The sequence below is a fragment of the Petaurus breviceps genome, unplaced genomic scaffold (genome assembly GCF_028583685.1).
Source record: "Petaurus breviceps papuanus isolate PSGF00001 unplaced genomic scaffold, PetGlider_PUasm1.0 490, whole genome shotgun sequence".
NCBI classification, from domain to species: Eukaryota; Metazoa; Chordata; class Mammalia; order Diprotodontia; family Petauridae; genus Petaurus; species Petaurus breviceps.
The window spans coordinates 8,376,677-8,399,965 of NW_027186352.1; positions in this window are offsets into that span (position 1 = coordinate 8,376,677).

A 23,289-nucleotide genomic window follows, 5' to 3' on the forward strand; every position below is an offset into this window, starting at 1 on the left:
TACTACTACTACTACTACTACTACTACTACTACTACTACTACTACTACTACTACTACTGTTATTTCTATTAATCTTACAATCCCCAGTCCTCCAGTGGGGTAACAACTCCATTCCCTGATACTTCTACTGCCCTCCAACAGAATTCAAGTAGTGTTTATAGAGTATTAGAGGGAGGTGGTAGTAAATATCTAACAACCAGACTCTCAGGGGAAAAAAATGCACACTTCCTTTTAAGTTTCATTTGCTTTCTTAAGACTTTCTTAAGTTTAAGACAACCCACAACATCACCAATCAAGCTCTGAGTTTTAGTGATTGCTGTTTTCTGAGGTAAGAATGCTTCCACTGAAAACTGAATAATCGAGCCTCCTAAGTGAGTTGGTTTGGCTCCCTCCCACCCCTGACCTCCTGCCCACTGCCTCCAGTGCCCCGCTGCCTCTTGGGATCTCCACCTCTCTTCAAAGCTTAGCTCAAGTGTATTTTCTAGTCCCCCCAATTGTTAGCACTGCTATCACAGTCCGTCCAAACATTATTTTGCTTAATTTTGCTCTTACTCAGCTATAAACATATTGTTTCCCACTAATAAAATGATTGTATGAAATAATAAATGAATGAAAAGGAATTTATTAAATGCTTGTTACAAGTTTGCTAAGTCTTTGGACTAAAATGGATAAATCAAGACTATTTTTGCCCTCCAAGAGCCCATACTGTAATTGAGACAAGACATGAAAGAAAGTTCTGTTTTGAGTCAGATGGAAAGACCCGGGAGTCCTAAGGACTTCAGCAGGGTGGATGGCAAGACTTGGGGATCTTTAGGTTATACAAGAAATTGGGGCTGGTAGGACATAAAGTCAGGGTGAATGGAAAAGCCTGGAGGACGTGAGGAGGCAGGAGAAGAACAGACACCAAAGCCTGGTGGTCTTCCGTGTCACTGAAGAAGGAAAGTTAGCTCATGTAAGTCCCTTGTGCTTGGATTGCCAAGGTCCATCATGGCACAGCCACGGTGCTTCCTTCTCATATCCCTTATCAAGGGATGCCTTGCCTTTGCCACACCCATGATTCCATTCCATCCAGTACAAACACCAAAAGGGCTCCTGACCTCCAGGTTGGCCAGAAAAGTTAACGAAAGCCCGCTCTCCTTCCTGTGCTTGGACAGGAGCTGCAATGGCGTCATGTGCATTAGCTGACTTTCTTTCCAGTAAGAGTCACCCAGCAGCCCCTTCCAGGCTTGAGTGTCTTCCTGGAAGCAGATTCCCTTAAGCAGTGCCATCTTTGGAGCCATATATCATTGGGGTCCCCTGCTCAGATTATTACACTAATATATCATTAGGGCAACAGCTTGTTGGGGTGATGGATTACATAATGCAGCTCAGGAGCTCCAGTTCATGCTGATGATACATGATGCTTTCATTCTGATCTATAAGCATCATATTGTATATCACCAGGAGGGGCCATGGTGATGAGCCATTCCTTAGCTTAAAGAAAAACAAACTTTATGTTTTATGGTGGGCTGCATGATCACAAAAGGTGACAAATATCCCAGTCACCGGGTGACAAAAGAGAGAAGTGGTATAAATTCCAGATCCAGGAAGGATACCCTCATGCCTCCATGAGCTATCATAAGCCATATGTAAAGGCTAGATGATGGAACCTGATGGAGGAGATGGATGTTTGAATTTCTTGGGCCAAGCAAATGATGGCATATAACTTGTAAAAAAAAAATTACATAGTCAGGGCAGGAGTCAAGCTGAGGGAAGTCCTTGAAGGGAAGATTCCAGTGAAAGCAGAATCTTACATGGGGTGAAGTGATACATAGAATTCTCTCTCAAAGAGGAACTAGGGGTGGTAGTAGGCCTGCGTCCAGCAAGAGAGTTTAACTAAGGTCACATGTGTATACAATAAATGCTCCTTTCTGTCTCTCCAGGACTATCCTTATATTCCCAAGACTAATTAGTTCATGAAACAGTCATTGCAATCATATTTTAAATGACTCTTCTGTCTTCTCCAACAGGCTGGTGGGACCAGATTAAATATTTGGGTTTTCTGAAACTTGTTCTGGTGACAGATCAATATGTATCTTGAGAGTTCTGCTCACTTCACTCAGCATCAGTTCATGTAAGTCTTTCCAGGTATTTCTGAAGTCCACTTATTCATCGTTTCTTGTAATGTGTAATATGTCTTAGAGGTAAGAACTCAGCCCAGGTCTTGCTAATTCCCAATCTAGCAGGCTATGCATGCACCCACCATGATTGCTCTGAATGAGGCCACCTTACCTCCTTCATGGAGCTCACAGCCTACCCAGGAGAGAAGGCGTGTGGGACACAGATATATGTAATACTCTATTAGAATAATTAGTTCATTTTAAGACCCAGGACAGGGCTGGGGGTGGCAGCAGCAATACAATGACCCCTCAATTTGCATGGCTCTCTCCTCTTCAGATTTAGGGAGTTTTAGACAAAGAGTAATAAATGAACCATAAGTGATCTGAGCCCCAAGTTAGGAAATCTCCCAACATTTTGGCATGGGTTGGGTTGGGGGGGTCTATTCCTAACTTTATATTTATGTCTATCTCTAGGTAACCCCTGGCCCTTTGTGGTGGAGACAAATTCAGTTTCCTGGGAACATGTGACTAACAGAATAGCAAAGTATATTATAGTATCTATGGACAGCTAGGCATCAGAATGGAAAGTTGGGGAAAGAGTTGATCTTTTCTTGGGACTTTCCCCAGCCTGGGTCTTCTGTTCTAGCTGCCTGGAGAACCAATGACGCTCCTTGACATTTCCCTTCCCTGACATAGCTCAGTCTGATTTTTATTCCTCAAGGGGATGCTGGAAAGTCTAACATTCCAATTTCTGGAATTCTTTATTATAGCTATCTTAATGCTTCTATACAAAACCCAGAGAGCACAATGCAGCTTTCCAGCCTAATGGAACAGATCTTTTGTCTGCATAATTTAACTTTCTCCAATGGCTTTCAAAGACACCACACTTTGTGTAAGCCTTTTTGATTGGTTAGCATGTGTTGTTACTTATTTAAAGTGTCAAGGTGTCTATGTGTGTGGGGGTGGGGTGAGTGGAATTTATATCATTCTTACTACGAGTCAGACAGTGTGCTAAGGGCTTTTCAAATATCCTATTCGATCCTCACAACAGCGCTGTGAGGTAGGTATTGGTATTATTCCAATTTTACAGTTGAGGAAACTGAGGCAAACAGAAATTAAGTGATTTGCCCAGTATCACACTGAGTCAGAATCCGAAGTCAGGCCCTCTTGACTTCAGGCTGGTTCTCCGTCTGCCAGCTACATAATTACATAAACATAATCCGGCACCAGCTACATAATTAGAGCTACCATGGGCTGGGTTGATGTCAGTATCCTTCTTACACATTAGAGATGCACAAAGTGCTGTGGACGACCGAGGAGGAAAGAGAATCAGACAGGTCTCCTTGAGGAAGGGGCTTTTCAGTTGAGATTTCAAGGCTGGGGAGGAATTGCTTAAACAGTGAAGGGAGGGAGGATCTCTTAGAGACGAAGAGGTGACATTATTTGCTGTGCTCCTTGCACTCTAGCTGTGATTTCAGCAGGGTGGTGGAACTTCCAGTAAGCAAACTCCCTTTCCCAATGGAGATCTACAAGTGCTCTGTAATTAAGCATCACAGAGGGTTGCCTGAGTCACTGGGAGGTTGAGTGACTTGTACAGTTACACAGCGATTGAGTGTCTGTCAGAGATGTCACTTGGTCCCTGACAGCCTGCCCCTCATTCAGTCTCTGTCCCTGTCTCTCCCTTCTGTCTCTCTGTTTCTCTGTCTCTTCCTGACTCTCTGTCTATATAATATGCATGTACAGATGTGCACATGATATGTCTTATGTATAATGTATAATTGCATGTGTGATCTCATGAAAATCTCTAAGATTCTATGCTACATGGTCAGGGGAGTCAGTCAGTAAGCATTTATTTTACTATTTATAATATTCCTCAAACTCAAAATATCAATGTGTACACGTGTGTACAAGACTCACACACACATGCACACACTCACACATACATATACACATTGACTTTATTTTCCAAACTAAAACTCAGGTACATGACCTTGACAAGGCTAATACTTTGAAAAACCTCATTAAAAGTATGTTCCTTTATTTCTTTTCTTGAACTCAGGGATACTGTCATAAATTTATAATGACTGGACACTACAGTGGAATACCTCCAATTTGAGACAATTTCAGGGAATGGATATCACAAGGAGCTGGCTAGAATCTCTGGAATACCACAGAGGTACAGCATCAGCAATCTTAAGTTCCCTGGGGCCATATTGAATTGTGGAAACCTGAAACAATCATTCCAAGGTCAATCCTTGTGAGAATTCAGCAACAACATGGTGGTAATGGAGCTCTACAGAGAACTTGTAGGCTTGAGCCCCTTATGAATTATTTTTGCTGAAAATGAAGTTTCCAAAGTGAAGCCACTGGGAGACCTGAAGGACACCAAAGTCCCCCAAATCACTAAGCTAAAACACACTCCAATTTTAAATCAATGTCTGCCCTAGCTGGAAATGTATTTTTTATCACCTGGAAATTCTCTTGGAACTGGACAAGCTCATCCTCGATTATATTGCCTACCTCTTACAAACCTCCAATGCCCACCTCAGTTTCCTACCTCCCTTATTGGCTGCTTGGGGGTTTTAATTACAGGAGCAATAAGTTCCTTCTGTTTCTTTGATTGATTTCACTATCTATTGACCTCCCACTGTTAGCTACCCTCCATTTTAGCCAAGTCAGTGGAAAAACTTGGTAGTTTTTGATGGCAGCTCTAATGGCAGCACTATTGTGTCCCCTTCATTCCCCCCTCTACCCCAGTTTTATTGTATTTCATGAGAATGTCTGCCTTTTCTCTCTCAGGGAAGTCATTTTTTCCTTACTGTACCTCCTCATATTTTCCAAATGCTAGAAGGAAAAAAAATGTCAGTGGGGTGTATGCCAAACCCTGTTATTATCTTGTTTTGCTATAACTTCACAATGAAGACTGGTCTTTCCCATAGCTCCCCTCAAAGATCCATTTGATGAACTCGTAAGCATCAGTTTCTTTAAACATATGAATATGAATGTTGGCTTCCACTAATGACCCTCCCAACCCTGTCTTATAGCCTTTCATCGGGATGCCAAGGACCATTTATAGGAAGATGTGATTGTTCTTCATGAGGTCCTTTACTAAACAATAGTGTTAAGCTGAAAACATGGAGGGAAGGCATGGACTCTAAATTCCATTTGAGTCAGTGGTGGGTTATGGCAGCTATTACTCAGAGCAATTGGCATGAGACTCCCCTAATCCCTGGAGAGCCTGCTGATATGCTTCATGCCCTCAAGAACATGCAGAGTTGGTGTTAGAGCTTTGATGGAAGTCAATCTTCGTTACTTCTTCAGCAGAAAATCCTCTTAGATTGTGAGCTCCTCGATTGGATTGGAAGATCCTTGAATGCAGGGAGTGTTTTTCTATTAATTGTATCCCCAGTGCTGAGCACAGTGTCTGGCAAATTGTAGGCACTCAACTGTTAATCGGATTGGATTGGATTGGATTGGATTCAATAGATGTACCTGTGGCTCAAGACTCTCTTTGGGAGAGACTTTGGAATGCAAACATGTAGAGAATAGTTCCTCAGAATGTTCTTGATTTCCAAATTCCTTCTTTAAAGATTGTGTGGGATTTCCCCTTGAGTGAGATCAAGAACTCTCTCTTGAATGAGCAGGATCTCTTCTTGCACCATCTAAAAATGCATTTTATAACATATTTTAATCTTTCAAACTTTTCTCGTTTCTGTTTGCTCTCTTCTTGGACAAATAGGTTAACTCGTTTAGTATTTGTGATGGTCTTTTTCTTTAACCAGTTCTTGGAAGGAAGAGGTGAAGCTGGTGAGTGTGAGCTTAGGGTACCCTCCCTGCTTAAGAAGTTAAGATCAGAAAGCTAGCTTTTTTGGTGTTTTGAATCAATCATGGCCCCAGGCCAGTAGTATTTAGAGAGGCAGAAAGTTATGATTCTACTCCTGGGTTCCTCTCTCAAAATAGAGTAGAATGGCTAGTTCTTAGCCCTTTCTCCTGCTCCCCTCAAGGCATGGATCGTGATCTCCCTTCCACACCTCCCCTAGAGTCGCTTCTTTGTTTATATTACAGGGGAAGCACTCCATTCATATGCTCAACACAGTCAAGAAAATACAGGTGATTTGGGCTGCAACACAGGAAGCACATTGGTCAGAAATAAACATTTCTGTTAGTATCTGCTAACATTTACACAGCACTTCCTGAGGCACTATGCCAAGTACTTTACAAATACTAACTTGATCTTCCTAACAACCCTATGAGGTAAAAGCTATTATTATCTCCACTTTACAGTTGAAGAAACTGAGGCAAAAAGAGGTTAAAAGACTTGCCCAGGGTCACGTGGCTAGTGCCTCAAATTTGAACTCCGGGTCTTCCTTAACTCCCGTCCTAGCCTTCTGTGCAATATGGCACCTACTAAGATGTCATAGCAGATAGTGATTCCTTAGCAGTGCTTTGGGTCAAACAGAATAGAAATAATTGAGATGCCCCTCTGATAAAAACCAGGCTGCTGGAATCAATTAGTTTGGTAACAGAATACAGGCAGTTGGGCCAATCTGGAAGTTCTGGAAGTGTGAATCTTTTAGAGAGAATCCACTGCAACTCTACATTGATTAAGCACCTACATAGAGGTGAAAGTGATGGATGAGGATTCAGTAGGACCCGGGTTGGATTCCCACCTCCAGGACTCCTCAGTCTTGTCTCTACTCCCTGATCCCCAGTTTTCTCTGTTATGAAATGGGGATGTTAATAACACCTACTTCACAAGGAGGCTGCAAGGCTCAAATACACAACTCTACGCAAACATCTATTATTTGGGGATGAAAGGTCGGAGCTGGTTGGTGCTGGGATCACAGTGAAGAAAAAGTCCTTCTATCCCTGGTCTGCAGGAGTGGACTGGCTTTGTGGAGCAGGCAGAGGATTGGTCCCAGCTTTGTTCTGTAATGCCCTGAAAGGGCAGCCCAGACCACACCATGGCTAGCATTTCATTGCGACAGTGGTAGAAATGCTGGTGGTGTATTTTTTAGTTACATCTTCATAAATAATTTCCTAACAGTGATTAGAAGTTTGTTTATACAAGATAATGATCTTGCATAATGAATCTTCCCAGTGTGCAGATGATAGACACAGCTGGGATGCACTTTGGCAAAAAAAAATACTGAAGTTTATTAAAGGTATAAATTATGGATTTCACAAATACAAAATAGTAACTTTCAACCATATTGTTTACGCTTTCGAGTCGTCATTCCCCTCTTTTCTACTAATAGCCTGTCTTTTTGAGAAATGTTCCACCCTCAGAGAGGTTAAGTGACTTCCCCATGGTCATGGAGTTAGTTATTAGATCTCCCTTGATTTACATTTCAGCTTTACCCTTAAAAGGGAAAGGGGATTGGCTTGAGGGTGGGGAAGGAGATGGGGAATGCAATGTAACTCTGTTAATTAGGGGCTCAACAGGAAGATATTCTAATTAGCATAGAAATCTCTCTGAAACACAATCAACCTCCTTTTCCTTCATTCAAAAGGGAAATCAATGAAGTCAGATGGAGAGGAAGATCTGCATTATGTTACTCTGCACTCCCCCCCCCCCCCCGTTCTCAAAGTAGATTGACTCAGATAAGCTCTCCAGGTTCAAGGCATTCTATGGGTCTTCCTACACTCACAAAAGCCCACTGACAAATTTACCCAGAGGATACAACTAATTCAAAGCAAAGGCACGAAATGAGGGAACCTGATAAGAAAGCAGCAGTCATGTTCTTTCCCCTCAAACCTGAGTCATATTTTCCAATAAATTCACACACAAGATTTAGGAAAGGTGGTCCCATGTAGGGTGGGACCAGGAGGCACATGGGGAGCACACAGGAGGGGACGGCCCCTACCTCTGAGGCTGCAGTCTTCTGGTATTGTCATGGGCTGCTCTTCCCAGGTCTGCTCCCACCAGCCCACAGTGTTCACAGCCCCACTGGATGAGGAGTCTTCACAAAGATTTTTGAGGCCATTGAGCAGGGTTGCTCCATGGTCCCCATGATGACTATGGGCCACGGCTAGGCAAGGCTCCCTCTTGCGGCCATGTATTTGTGGCACTCTTGTTTTCTCCCCTTGCGCCCAGCTTCTGCCTCCTAGGAGAGTGGGTCCTGCCAGGCTCTTCTACTTTCAAGCCCCATTCCGTTCTACCACTCTTTGAAGTCCTGAAGTAATAAAGTCGTAATAACACACACAGTCATAATAAAGGACTCAGAAAAGTCCTTCCTAAGGAAAAAATATCCCAAATCTCTGACTTCTTTATTCAAGGGGAACTTGGTTTATTACTTTAGAAATCTGACTAAAAATCACTTTTCAATTTCAAAAAGGATCTATCTTTGCCTCAGGGGCCAGCTGCTCAGAGCGCCTAGCATGCACTCAGCTGTTACTTACGATGCATTAGGGCACCAGGTTTAACTTTCCCTTTTAGCAGAATCTCTGCTAAAGGGTCACCTCTGGATCTTCTCAGCCTTCCCTCTGTCTTCCTTTCTGGTCTTCTGACACCTTGCTGCCCATGAGGAGAGGCTTCCCATAAATGAGAGCGGCCTAGCCACGGAACGTCTGGCTCAGAAGGCCCTCTGCCTCACTGGAGTCTTCACGCAGCGCCTGACTGGGCCACCCTGGGCGACGCCTGCCTTCTCCTTCCCTTCAGAAGTTCCATGAATGATTTTGTCTCATCCTTCACGTGCCAAGGCTCTGTTTTCTCCCTCTTTGAGGCGGCTCTTCTGCTCGCCAAGGCCCAGTTCTTCATTGCTCTTTTGATGCCTTACCTTTGTCTCCTTCCTTCTCCAGGAGCTTGCCCAATCCGTTGATCATTCTTTCTGCCTCTTGTCTCTTCTGCTGGCCAAGGCCCAGTTCTTCATTGCTCTTTTGATGCTTTACCTTTGTCTCCTTCCTTCTCCAGAGGCTTACCCAATTTGTTGATCATTCCACTGGAGTGGTTTATCATTTCCTTCTCCAGCTCATTTTACAGGAAAGGAAACTGAGGCAAACAGGGTTAAGTGACTTGCCCAGGGTCACACAGTGAGTACAAGCCTGGGGTTAGATTTGAACTTCCTGACTCTGGGCCTGGAACTCTATCCATGGCACCACCTAGCTTCCCATATATGGTCCATAGTCAGGTAGGATTCAAATTCAGTTCTTTCTGATTCCAAGTCCACTTAATGAGCTTAAGTGGGACTGTCAGAATTTGCCAGTCACAGATTGCCTTCCAAAAAGTTTCCAGGACACTTTCTTTCCCTCATTTCATAAGACTTGATCAGATTAAGGCAAACTCTGTGTCTATACTTTCTGACACATTGAGCTAAATTATCATTTAAAAAAAAAACTGGGGAAAAATCCATTTTTAAAACAAGGCCTGGTAACTGAATCCCTTCTCAAAATAAAAATGTAGCCCACTAGAAGGCACATTCATTTTATGTCCCATGGAATAGATGCTGATGATTTTCATCCCAGGAAGAGTCAAATTTGATTTCTCTGAAGGAAGGGTTACTAATGAGAACTTTATGAGTTCCATAGCTCCCAATAGACTTCTTTAAGCAAGGTCAGGCAAGTTCTGAGGTCTAGGCAGCTGTGTCTGAAATGGACAAGAGAAGTAGCCGCTCTGGGACAAAGGCTGCCCCAGCCGGACAGCAGCACCCAAATATGGGAGCAACGCGAAAGCCAGACTTGCTTTTTCTGGCCGCCTCTCTGTACGTTGGGTGTGTGCTCTGCTCAACTAAAGGAAAATTCCAAAAGAAAAGTAGTAGAATACTATCAAGACTCAGGTTTTGTACTGTGTGCTCAGCCCTACTGTCAGAAACCTGGAATACAACCATAGGAATATATCGCAGCCTGAAACCGGATATAAATTGTAGCCTTAGATTCATGACGTACATTTTATGCAGTGGTTGGTTTTAAAAAACAGGCATTTAATATTTGAAAAGTTGGAGCCAAATGAGGCAGCCCAGTGACTTTTATCATTGGGTGTCTTATACTGGAATGTTTCGCAGATATTTTTAATTGGGGGCATCCACTGAAGTGTAAAGAAAAAAAAATGACTATGTAGAGTTCATTCTGAAAGGTTCACAAAGTCAGTTTATTATGTTGGGGGAAAGGTTAGAATCATGCCAGATAAAGTTAAATATTTTCCATCTGCATTCTGCACGTACACCACCCTGAAGGATAGATGCTTCTAGAGAGGAATTAATTCACTTCTTTCCCCTAGAATAATATAGCTTTCAATCCATACACAGTCCATAAAAGTCTCTTTTATGACATCTGGGTTGCAAGCATATAAGTAGTCATTCAGGCTTAAACTTAGTAACTGGGCCTTTTGCCATTCTCCCATCAGGCCCCCACAGGCCGGAGAAGATTGGGCATTGGTCAGTGGTAAAGTGCATACTCTACTATCTGAGATGTTTTCCCTATGTTTGAAGGTCTACTTAACTTTCCTTCCTATCCAAAATCAGCAGGAACCCTACCATTTAAAGTGTTTCACAGAGATACCCAGGATACAGAGGATTGCAATTATTCAGGGGTTAGCCTTCTTCTCTTAGACCAGAAACGAAAAGGTCTTGGTTCTGTGTGTCCATTGTGTGATGTAGTGAAAATAATGCTTGGCCAGGAGGAAGAGGAGTCCTGGGTCCCTGTTTCTGCCTGAGCTGTGTGACTGGGGGGAAGTTAGCTTGGACCCCAGCTTTCTCATCTGTAAAATGAGGCTCCTAACACCCATAAGGCCTCCTCTCTATTTTCTCGGAAGCTAACAAAGCTAGTTTGTGCCAAATAATCTTGCCGGCCACATTAAAGTACTGTCTAATGCTTATTCCTGTTGCTGTTTTAGGGCTTGGCACAGTGCCTAGCACACAGTGGGTGCTTAATAAATGCTGAATGATGGATTAACTGAAGCTACTTTTCCTGCTGACGCTCTCACCACTAGCTAGAAGCTGTAGATCCACGTCTTCTCCCGTCTCCCTCTGGACTTTCCAGGGTAGGCAATAATGTAGAAACCAGGATTTTTCTTAATATTTTATTGGATCTCAGAGCTCTGGCTAACAAAGGAAACAAATTCACTCTGGAAAACACAGTTTAAACGTCCCCTTTCTCCAGAAATGCACTAAGACCTAGCTCCAGCCTCCATCCCTCCCCTTGCATGTCACTGCAGCTTAACCACTGTGGTCCACTTTCCCCTTTCCCATCCACACACAAGGGCCCCTTCTCTGTTGTTGTCTGTCCTGGCATAGCCCTGCCCACACTTAGCCCAAGCTTGCTTGTAGTTATCCTGGTAACCTTCTCTCTGGGCTTTTGAGCCAGCCCTGGGTCATTGTGACCTGGGTTCCTACAAGCCTGGCATCCTCATGACCTTCAGCTGACGACTATGGCATTGCAGATGTTTGAGAATTAGAAGTGGCCCCAGCAGCCATCCAGTCTGAGCTGTACCTGAGCAGAATCCTCACTGACACAGCTGATGAGTGGATGTCCAGTCTGTGCTCCAGGACTGCCAGAGAGAGGGAACTGCCTCCCAAGGCAGCCCATCCTTCTCATGTCCATCTCAAATATTAGCTGGCTTTTTGTATTTCCTCATTGCAGATCCCCCTGTTCACTGTTCCTGGTCCTGTCTTCCAGGGTCCAACAGAACAAGCCTCATGTCTCCTCTTCACTCCACCCACTGAAATACTTGAAGGCAGCTCTCATGTCATTCTCATGCCTTTTCTTCTCCAGGTTAAACATCTCGTCCTGTCAGCTGACCCTCCCATGGCGTTGACTCTCCATCCTGGCCGTCCTTCTCCAGACCCTTTCCAGCTGAGGTCCAGCAATATGGCCACCCCTGGACCTCTCTTACAACAGCCCAAGATCAAGCTAGCTGTCCTTGGCCTCAGAGTCACCAGAGTTGGCTCCCTTTGAGCACTCAACTGGGGGGCTTTACATTTCTCTCCATTGAATTACATGTCTTCATATTCAGCCCAATGCTTGAGCAACATACTTTTAGATCCTGACTCTGTAATCTTCTATGTTAACTTTCCCTCCAAGTTGGGTGTCAACTATCATTTATAGTTAGGGGGAACCACAGTGGATAGATTCCTGTTCCTGGCATTAGGAAGACTTCAAATCTAATACCAGGTACTTACTAGTCATATGACCCTGGGCAGTCACCTAACCTCCATCTACCTCAGGCTCCTCATCTGTAAAATGGGTATAATAAACCTACCTCACAGGGTTGTTGTATCAAAATTTATAATATTTATAAAGCACTTAGCACAGTCCCTGGCACACAGTAGGGGCTTAATAAATGCTTATTCCCTCCTCCCTTATTTGAAAACTTGATAAGCCTGCCATTTATACATTTCCCCAAGTCATTGATAAAAATGTGAAATAATGCAGGGCCATACACAGATCCCTGGGGCACTCTACTGGAGACATCCAAAAATTTTATCACTGAACCATCAATGAGAAATCTAGTGATACTTGAAACATCTTCACTGCAAGAATTCTTCCTGTTGAATCCTCAATTTCTTGAAATAAAGTCATTTCCAGGAATAATAAGGCTGTAGAATCATAAAGATAAGCTTGAACTACCAAGGTTGTAGATAGATGCAATGATTAGGCCTGTGTGGCTTGCCATCCCCAGCACAGTGGATGGAGAGCTGGCCTCTGGGTCAGGATGACTGGCTGTTGAGTCCAATCTGGAACTCAGACTGGCTGTGTGACTGGCAAAGCCTCCTCACCTCTCAGTTTCCCATGGCAGACCAGAACATGGGCACAAATTGAAGCAAGAGAAATTTAAAAACAGAATCCTGTGCTTATGTTGGGAAAAGACCAATGGCACAAAGTAAAGAATGCTGAGACTTTGGTCAGCCAGAAGGTCATCAGAAAAAAAGATCTGGGTGTTCTAGTGGTCTGCAAGCTCAGACCACTGAGAGTTTGTGGTGATGTGGGAGCCACACAGACTACTGCTCCATTAAGCTGCAGTTAGAGGGGCCCAGGACCTAGAATGAAGGAGGGAAAAGGTCCTCTGGGCTTTTCTCTGCCCTGGTCACTTAGGCAATACATATAGGACACATATGGAGTGCTGTGTCCAATGTTAGGAAGGACATTGACAAGCTGAAAATGTCAAGGAGAAGAAAACCAAGATGCAGAGGGGCCTAGAGAGCCCAGTTCATTGAGGAAACCAGGGAGGGTGAGCCTGAAGACCCGCAGGCTAGTGAGGACATGTCCATTCTTGTCTAGTTTTTAAAGGTCTTGAAAAAACCAGAGGTGAACAGAAAATTTGACATTCAAAAACAAGAAGCAAGAGAAACATGAGAAGGTAACAGGGAAAAGAAATCATAAGGAACTTATCAGAGTTGAACTATTTTCATTCCTACATGGAAAAATGATCATCGTAGCTGATGAAACTTTTCTCAGTATGAGGATAGTTGAAGGGAATAGAAATGTGTGTGTGTGTGTGTGTCTATATAGGAGGGTATATGTACATATGAATAAACATGTGAGTGTGTATATAGGTGTACAGGTATACATAGCCAGAGGGCACAGGACCAATTGAATAGGAAGGGATGATATTTTAAAAATAAAATTAAGAAGTAAGAGAGGAATATAATGAGAGGACATAGGGAGAGACAGAAGAGGGTAAATTATCCCTTTTAGAAGAGGCAAGGGAAAACTGGAGGGGAACAATGGAGGGGAAGAACAGGAAGGCAAAAGGGGATGGGTCAACCTTACTCTCATTGAATTTGGCTTAAGGAGGGAATAACACACACTCAATTGGGTATCTCACCCTACAGGAGAGTAGGCGGGAAGGGAATAAGAGGGAGAATGATAGAAGGGAGGGCAGATTGGGGGGAAGGTAGTTAGAAGCACACACTTTTGAAAAGGGACAGGGTCAAAGTAGAAAATAGAATAAGTGGGGGTCAGGATAGGAGGGAGGGAAATATAATCAGTCTTTCACAATGTATCCACTATGGAAATATTTTGCATAACTACACATGTACAACCTATATTGAATTGCTTATCTTCCCAGTAAGGGTGGGTAAAGAGGGAAAAGGGGAAAGAATTTGGAATTCAAAGTTTGAAAATTTTTATTATTGTTTTTTTTACATGCACTGGGAAATAAGGCATACAGGCACTGGGGTATGGAGATCCATCTTGCCCTACTGGAAATTTGGAGGGTGAAAGGGGGAAGATATAGGAGAGAGTAGATTGGGGGAGGGGGTATTCACTGGGATCGCTGTTCTGGGGTGGCGGGCAGGGGAAAGACGGGGAAAAATTTGTAACTCAAAATCTTGTAGAAATGAAAGTCGTAAACTAAAAATAAACATAAAATTAACAAAAATAAAGGTCTGTGTGTGGAAGCAGGGTTAAGCTTGGTTCTGCTTGTCCCCCAAGGCCAGAACTAGGAAAAGGAGTTTAAGGTTGCAAAGATACTTAGATTTCATATAAATGTAAGGGGAGTTGGTTGGAGAGCCTCAGATCAATTTGTCAAATTCCCCAATCCATTTAATGACATTAAAGGGCATGGGTTTTTGTCTAGAGGTTCCCTCCTATGAAGGTAGAAGCTTGCTGGCATCTTGCCAAGTGGACACAAGAAATTCCTCTGATTGGTTCCCAGTGCTAGAGTCCAAGGTCATTTGCAAAGTAGAAGCAGCAGTGATTGGCTGTCATCCACATTGCTGCAGATCCCAACATATCACAAATCAGTCTAGAAATGTTGTGTGCTGTGTGCTACATTCTGGGACCTATTCCCTTTCTAGAATAAGTCTCCAAATACACCTGGAATTATTTCTCTCTGAAAGTCCCCCAATTTGCCTTTTAAAAGTAGAATCTCAATGAAGTAATGTACAAAAAGGGAAGAAAATGAAAGGAACGGTTCTTTTTTCAAACTTTTAAAAAGGTTCTAAAACATGGCTCCTCAAAGAATCAACAGCATAATTCAATGTGTAATAAATGAAATACTGTGGACTCTAAAGAAAGGGAATGTTCTCTGACCCAGTGGATATCATTGCATTCCCTCACAAACCTTAGAAAGTTTGTAAGAATGGATAATATCTAAACTTCACTGCCATCCCACTTTCACCTGCATACACCTCTATGGCTCATGGTAGAAGAAATCAGGAAAGTCTAAAGTAAATTTACTTTGGGGGGACAATTGAGTTAATCAGTCAAGTCACCCCAAACCATTGAAAGTCAATGCCAGGATGCTAAGCAAGTCCTGACTTTAGCAGGTGAGAGTATCTCTTAATTGCTCTCTACGTATGAACAGGGGTATTGGTATTGGCTTAGGGGAGGGGTCATGCAATCTGGAGCCTATATAAAAGAAGGGAATCACATAGAACAGCAGATTTATGTGCCTGAAAGCAGAGGAGAGAGTATTTCAGTTAAACCCCTGACAAGGTTTCAGTTGGGAGGAAGTGCAAAGCCCTGGACCTTGGCTCTGCTCTCAGACCCCCTCTCCTCAGGCAGAGGTACCTTGTGAACGTCCAAGGCTCTGGAAGAGCTGGACTTCTTACTCAGCATCCTAGTAATATCCCCAGACAGCAGATAACAGTACCTGACTGGAGAGCCAAAGCATACTGGACGTGATGGGAGAAAAGAGATTCAAACTCAACAAAGAGCCCAGAAAAAAGAAAGCTACAGATTCTAGAAGGAGAACATCTGGAAGATTCTGGCACAAGGATTGCCATGTGAGTTTCACCATTTTTCCCCAGAATGACAGATTATTGCAGACATTTGGGGATGCTTTGTAACAATTCTGCTACCACAGTAAATACCCCTTTCTAAAAGCTAATTAAGTCTGGCTTGTTAATTTATATCAACTGATAATCATGGCCAGAAGCAGAGGGGCTTACGCATTAGCACTAGAACAGAGCTTTCCTTCAGTTAGCACTGGAAAGACACCTTCCATCTCTTCAGGAATAACCCTAGAATCTGAGGGAATAGGAAGTAGCCAGCCCAACTCTGGAGACCTGACTGATCATGACAGTGGAGGCTTGGCAAGTCTCCCTAGGACAGAGTGCAGAAGGAGGGCTGGTGTTTCTATGCTCTGAGAGTTTTGTGAAGTAAAGGCTTCAAAATGTCGTCTATTTGAGCCTCCAAGAGAGGAAGGTAGGATCATTATCTCCATTTTACAGAGAATGAAACTGAGGCTAAGAGATCGTCATACATCTAGTGTTGGGAAAGGTTTGGAATTGAGGTCTTCCTGGCTCCAAGTCCAGACTTCTATCCACTACACCAAGTTGCCCCCTATTGAGAAGATATGTGGCATCACAGCTGTGACCTCCACTGGCATCTGGCCCAGCCCCTTCATTTAACAGGAGAGGAAGGGTCATACAGCCAGGACTGACCCAAGGGAAGTCCCATTGTACTTGCCATCACGCTGTAGCCCCAGCTTGGCATATTTAAATGACATTTGGCACAGCCAAAAAGTGTGAGCTAAAAGGACAGTCAGATACCCTCACTTCAGGGAACATCACATCCTCAGCCCAGGCTGTCCTCCACTGACCCAGAGGCCAGCCTCTTCTGAGCCTCCAGGCCAGACTCCTAGGAAGGGCTGTGGCTGAAAAGGCCAATCTCAAGGCCAAACTAAGGCTGAGCCTTTCCCAACTCACCTAGGCTGGTGCACAGATGTGAGTCATGGACTCAGAGCTTCCTGATTTGGCAGAACTGGCCAAAGCTTGGACTCTGCTAGCAGAGCCTTCCAAAGCTTAGGGTGACCTTCACCTACATGATGAGACATCAGAGGAAGATTTGGGTGGGGAAGCAGGAAAAGGTGATTCAAAGGACAAATTGGAAACTCACCTCCCCTTTGCAAGAGCTGAGTGAAGGTGTCAGTGGGGGAAGAAGAGAGATAACAAAACACACACACACACATACACACAGACACACACGCACACACACAGACACACACACACATGCAGAGTTTGCTGGATTTGGAGCTGTGAAGAACCTTAGCAACCATCTCATCCAGCCCTGTCATTTGATAGATAAAATCATCTTCACTTGTTAATCACTCTGGCTTATCACCTTTATCACACGTCTTTGTTACATACATAAGAAGAATCCATTTCACTGGCTTTCAAAGCTTACTGAATATTCATAAGAAGAAACAAGTATCCCCCCCTGGGGTAGGGCTGATGACTAGGTTTCAGTGACCTTGAAGAGTGATGCCAATCAGTCTGGAGGCAGGGAGGTAGCTATCATGCCAATGTGAATAACTGGGAGCCAGTGGGAGCCAGTGGGAAGGATGCTGGATTCGCAACTGGAGGACACACTTTCAGCAAGGACAAGGCTACCAAGGTCATCAGTGGCCTAAGTTCTGCCCAAGGGCATAGGGGAGGAAGCAGGATTTGGTGTCAGCAGAGACCTGAGTTCAAACTCTAACTCTTGCTTCCTCAGTGTGTGGTCATGGGCAAGTCTTTTACCTTTTCTGAGTTTGAGTAAAATTAGGAGAGCAGTTGTACCATCAACCTCACAAGGTAATAGTGATGAAAGTGCAAAGTGCTACATGGAGAAATGGGAGTTATTATTATTAGGAAAGAGCCAAAGGGAAATCACTGCAAATACAAAGAGGTCGGCATGGTAAGATGGAGGGTTCTAAAGAAATGACCATCAGCCAAAGCAAAGGCAAATGCTTTTGTCCTGAATGTGCCCATGAGGACCCGTTTGCTTTGGATGATTTTCAGCATCAAGATCACGCGGGCTTTGGTGGAATGTAGTCATATATTAGGAAGATATCCTCAAGGACAAAATACTGACATAAGGGACAGACAGGGGGGTGGGAATCTTTGTGCTCAAATCAAGGATGGCAAAAGCAAAAGCAATTGGGTCATCAGAGGACCCTGCACAGCACAAGGCAGGAAAGAGGTGAGGAGTCTGGCACGGCGGAGATCACGGCAGCGACGCACGACTTCCGTTATTCAGACAGTTCTGGGAGCAGCTGCTGCCCTAGTTCTACCTTTGCTCATTACAGCTTCAAAAAGAAAAAGTAGCCTTTTGGATGTGACCCATACTTAGTGACCCCACACTGACTTTGTGATGCGTCACTACTTCCTTTTCTAAGCATTCACTAAACATCCTTTTAGTGAATTCTAGAATTTTGCTAGGATTTGAACTCATGGGACCATACTTTTCAGACTGTACTCTTCTCCTTTAGAAAATAAGGCTGGGGCAACAGGTTCCCTTCTCCAAATTTGTGGCCCCTCTTATTCCCCTGCCCCCCAAAACCCGATCATTTAGAAGAAGTGATCATGAAGAGCCAATATACCTTCATTAAACACAGGTCACATCAGATTAGCTGCTCTCTCTTGAAATGTCTTAATGATAATTTGATTTTCAAAAAGTCAAGTTGCCCCAGAAACAACTACAATCCCAGACCTGGCTGTTACCAATGAGGATGAACTGATTGCTAGGTTGGAAATGATGCAGGTCATGAGAAAGAAAGGAAATCTGAAAAGAGGCTTTGGAGTTTTGGAGAAACATTTTCAGAGGAAATATAGCCAGGATCCCATGGATCACCATTCTATGGGGAAAACCATGCCTGGAGGCAGAGAGGATGCGAAGGAATGAAATTCTGAAGCCACAAAGAAATGATTTTGAAGAGGAGCAAGAGAACAATGTAAAGGCAGAAGGAACTCATTAACAGCCCCAGATGTTAATATGACAGGGACAGAAGACCAAAGCAAGGTCAGGTACCGGAAAAGGACAAAACCTCGGACACAATGTCAGTTAGAAGAGTGTCTGGATGCTCAGAATGAACTGAGGCTGGTGAGGAAAGCGAGGAACATTGAAATGAGCTTTAAAGGTGCACTTCGGAAAAGAGGAAGAAAGCAGAAGGGAAGGGGCTGCTGTTCAGGACTATGGCGATGGAGAACAATGGAAACAGCCTGGCTTGGCCAGTGCTCATTTTTGCCTGTTTTCTCTTCTGTGGGGGATAATCTTTGGGCTGGAAAAGAAGACGGAACACAACTGGCTAATAGAAGGCTGTAGCAGCAAGCACCCCAAGCGTCTTCAGGGTTTGCTGCCAACACAGGTTCTTGGATCTGCTTTGATAAAGGAAAGCAACTCAAAATGGGTTAACAAGCTTACTTTAATCAGTCAGATATGTATTATTCACCTAGTTCAGGGGAAAAAGGTCAGCACCCCGAACTTCAGAATATACAGATAGAATTAGCAAGACAGAGAAACAGATCAAGTAGACAGTTTCCAAAATGTCCAACCATTACATCCATACCAAATCAACATCTGGGTTTTTCAAAGCCAACGGGGGGCTCTCAACAACGGCTTCCCATAATCCAGATGAAATCACAGAACATTTCTCAAAGTGAGCCCCAAAACAAAGCTACAGATCAGGGCTTATATAGCCTTCTCCTGGCTCAGAGAATGTAACAACCTTATTGACTCATTGGCTAATCAAGAAGTATCTACTGAAAAACAAGCCTCCCACCCCAGGCTCCAGGTGCACTTTAGCCTAGGGGCAGGGAAGATCTTTAAAATTTACATTCCCATTACAAAGGCTGAAACAAGAAAGAGTGAGGAGACAGAGTTAGAGTCCTCAGCTGCCCTCCCTAAGTTCCAGGCACCTGGTGCAGATGTACCACAGCCTGGGGACAAGAGGAACCCTGAATGGCCAGGAGGAACAGAGAGATGCCACATGATTGGAGATGGGCAAATGAGGACCTGGCTTCCTTCGGTTTTGTTTTGAAGGAGCAGAGTGAAGTTTAAAAAGTATAGACTCATGAATTCAGTTCTAAGCAAAATTCTAGAATTTACTGGAGGGACAACTGGTGAACACTTAGAAAAGGAAGCAGAGACTAATCAGAAAGTGCCAGCCTAGTTTTATTATTCCTGTGAGACTGACTGCCTTTCACTTTTTAATGTTATTAGCAGAGCCACAGCCAGAACAATATGATCAGCACAATTTAACTAAGTGCACTTTTATTCCTTCAGAAGATATGAACCATTGAGTTTGCTGGAAAAGTAACTACTATCAGAGGGTTCATGTGCTATCCCCATGACCAGCACCCATATGCCAGGCGACTTGCTCCTTCCTCTGGCCTTGTGCTCCCACTCCGCAGGAGTGAGAGGTCCAGGCTCTCTTATACCCCATTCCTCTACTCTCAAGCCCAAGCTCTCTCCTCTCCCTATGGAAACTGACTTTGACTTTAAAAGTTGATTTGATAGTGCCAAGATAGCTACTTGCAGCTTTTGTCACCAATCAAATGATGGAGGGTTGCTGTAGATCCATGTAATTCTAGCAAAGCATTAGACCAAACGTGTAATACTGTTATCAGAGAGAGGGAGAGAGAGAGAGAGAGAGAGAGAGAGAGAGAGATGGGTTAGATGGAATAATTATGTGCATTTGGAAACTGAATTGAATAGTTAGACTCAAAGAATAGTTATTAATAGTTGGCTGTCAATTTGGCAAGAGAGTTCTAGAGGAGTGTCCCTAGCATCTCGTGTGCTTAACCATGTTCTTTTTAACATTACCTATAATAATGACTTGGATAAAGACATAGATGTAGAGCTTATCAAATGTTCAGATAACACTTATCTGGAAGCAGAGTTAGCATGCAGACTGAGAAAGTCAGGATTCAAAAAGATTTTGACAAGCAAGAACATTGGGTTGAATCTAATCAGATGAAATTTAACAGGAATAAATGTGAAATTGCACCCTTGGGTTCATGGCTGGAGAAAGTGCACCTGGACAACATTTGGAGCTTTAGTGGGCTCAGCATTGTTGACAGTGTAAAATGGCCTCCCCAATTGTGAATGCACTTATGACCTGATTCATTGAAACTTGGCACCCAGGCCCAGGTCAGCAGAAGCTCTGCTGGACTCGGCCCTCACCGGACCAAGTCTGGCACGACATGCTCAAGGCTGAATCTCATGCTTTAGAAAGGGTTCTGATACCTTGGAGAGCACCCAGAGGAGGGCTGCCTGGATAGTGACTGGTCTTGGGTTCGTGCCAAATGAAGAATGTTTGAGAGAACTGTGGATCAAGCCTGGAGAAGAGAAGATACGGAAAGTCCCAGGATTGTCTTCAGATGTTTGAAGAAATGTCCCAAGGCAGCAGGATTAGACTTGTTCTGTTGGTTCCAAAGGGGTGGAATTAGGAAGCCGACATCTAAGTGGCAAAGGGGTCTATGAAAGGGAAACCTTCCTTACAATGAAAGGACCGAGGTCAAGGGTAGAGGGAGAGTCAGCGGCCTCTGGGAAAGGTAAAGGGCCTCTTCTGCTCCTGCTGGAAGGCAATACAATAGAGGGGAGGCTGAGAGAGCAGCTGATGGGGCGGAGGCACTTGGAACGATGGAGGACTGGACTTGGGCAGCTTTTGGCAGATGGCCCCAGTATTCTCAGAGAGTACAGGAGGTGGAAGAGCGAGGGCTGTGAGTGATGCAATAAACAGATAAGAAAGTTTGCAGTGGTCACCATGAGGAATGTAATCATGAGCTGATAAGGGTAGAAAAGTTGTTTTGTCTAGCAGTATCAAGGGTCTAATTCTGGTTGTATGCTTTAAGTATATGGTGAGTGAAATCAGTTCAATATATCCCACAACATCTGTCTTCCAGCTAGGTCAACTTATTTCCCAGAAGTGAAACTGCCTTCTTTTAAACAAAATCCTAAAAAATTCCATTCTTCCCTGAAAATGCCTTCCTTATTCTACTGCAAGTCTTGTTTCACCCCTTCTCTCAAGGCAGCTTGGTGCAGCAGGAAAAACAGCAGAGCTGGTGTCAGAGGTGTGGGGTTGAATTCTAGTTCTGCTCTGGCATAAGTGGACCAATCCCAGGCCATCTCCAGGTCATGATGAGGAATCAGAGGAGTGCTTAGTCTCCAAACTCAGACCTTCCCCAACCTTCAGTGCACTGTCATTTAGAGACCATTGTTTCACCTTCAATGCCTCGGAGTTATCTTCTAGGCCTCCCTCTTCTTTGTTCCCTGGTTTTTCTAGATCACCAGTTTGGGGTGAGTTTAGATTTAAATTCTCTTGACATGCACTTTGCTGGGGGAAAAAAGGTGCTGATCAGGAAGGCTGGAGAGTCGTGGGTCCTAATTCTGCTCCTGGAACTGACTAGCTGTGTGACATTGGGCCCACAGAGCCCTTCTCTGAACTTAATTTTCCTTATCTGTAAAATGGGGATTCCAGGCTCAATTTAGAGAAAGGTGCTTTGGCAAACTTTGAAACCCCATAAGAGCAATTGTTATTCAAAGTTAAACTCTGGTTCCACCTTATTTCCTCTGCCCTCCACTCAATTTAGTACAGAATGACTAAATCCATCATTACCACGTATCTGGGATGGACAAGTCAGCTTGAGGCAACAGTTACAAGAGATAAACAAAATAGCGAACTTTCATTTGAATGGTGGGGAATCTGACACTCCCAAATCAGGATGGTAAAGGCCAGGAAGTAATGCCAGCAAAGGAATAAAGAGACGGAGTATTCCCAGAAAATTCAGAGTTAGTGTTCTGCTGAAAGAATGGAGAAAGTTTTACAGAAGCAAGGGTGACCCAACCAAGCTTTGAAGGGAGTGAAGGCTTTGGATACATTGCCATGATTATGAAAGGACTTTGCTCAGGGATGGCAGGTTATACCCACCTCAGTCCTGTTGGTCACTACATAACAAAGCTGGGTGAGAGAGCAATTGAACTTAGGCAATATAACCAGAAAGGAGATATGGAGCTCAGTTTTGAGAGTGCTTTTTTTTTTTGGAGGGCAATTGGGGTTAAGTGACTTGCCCAAGTCACACAGCTAGTAAGTGTGTCAAGTGTCTGAGGCTGGATTTGAACTCTGGTCCTCCTGACTTCAGGGCCCGTGTTCTATTCACTGTGCCACCTAGCTGACCCTGTTGAGAGTGCTTTTTGCTGCTAAGAATTAGAATTCTTTCTCAATGTTGGTGCCTGTGCAAATTAAAATAAATGATATAAAATAAGACAGAATTTGTAAGAGGACCACAGGATCTAGAACTTAGATCTCGGTCTAGAACTAGAAGGGATCTCAGAGACCATTTAGTCCAATTTACTTATTTTTACAGAGGAGGAAACTGAGGCCCAGGGTGGTCATTCAGTGATTTCAGATCCTGGATTCAGAACTGAGGGAAACTTTAGTCATTGAGTCAAAACTCATCAGTTTACGAATGGGGACTCTGACCTAGGGAGTTTAGCCACTTATCCAAGGTCAGACTGATTAATAAAAAGTGGCAGAGTTGTACTGAAG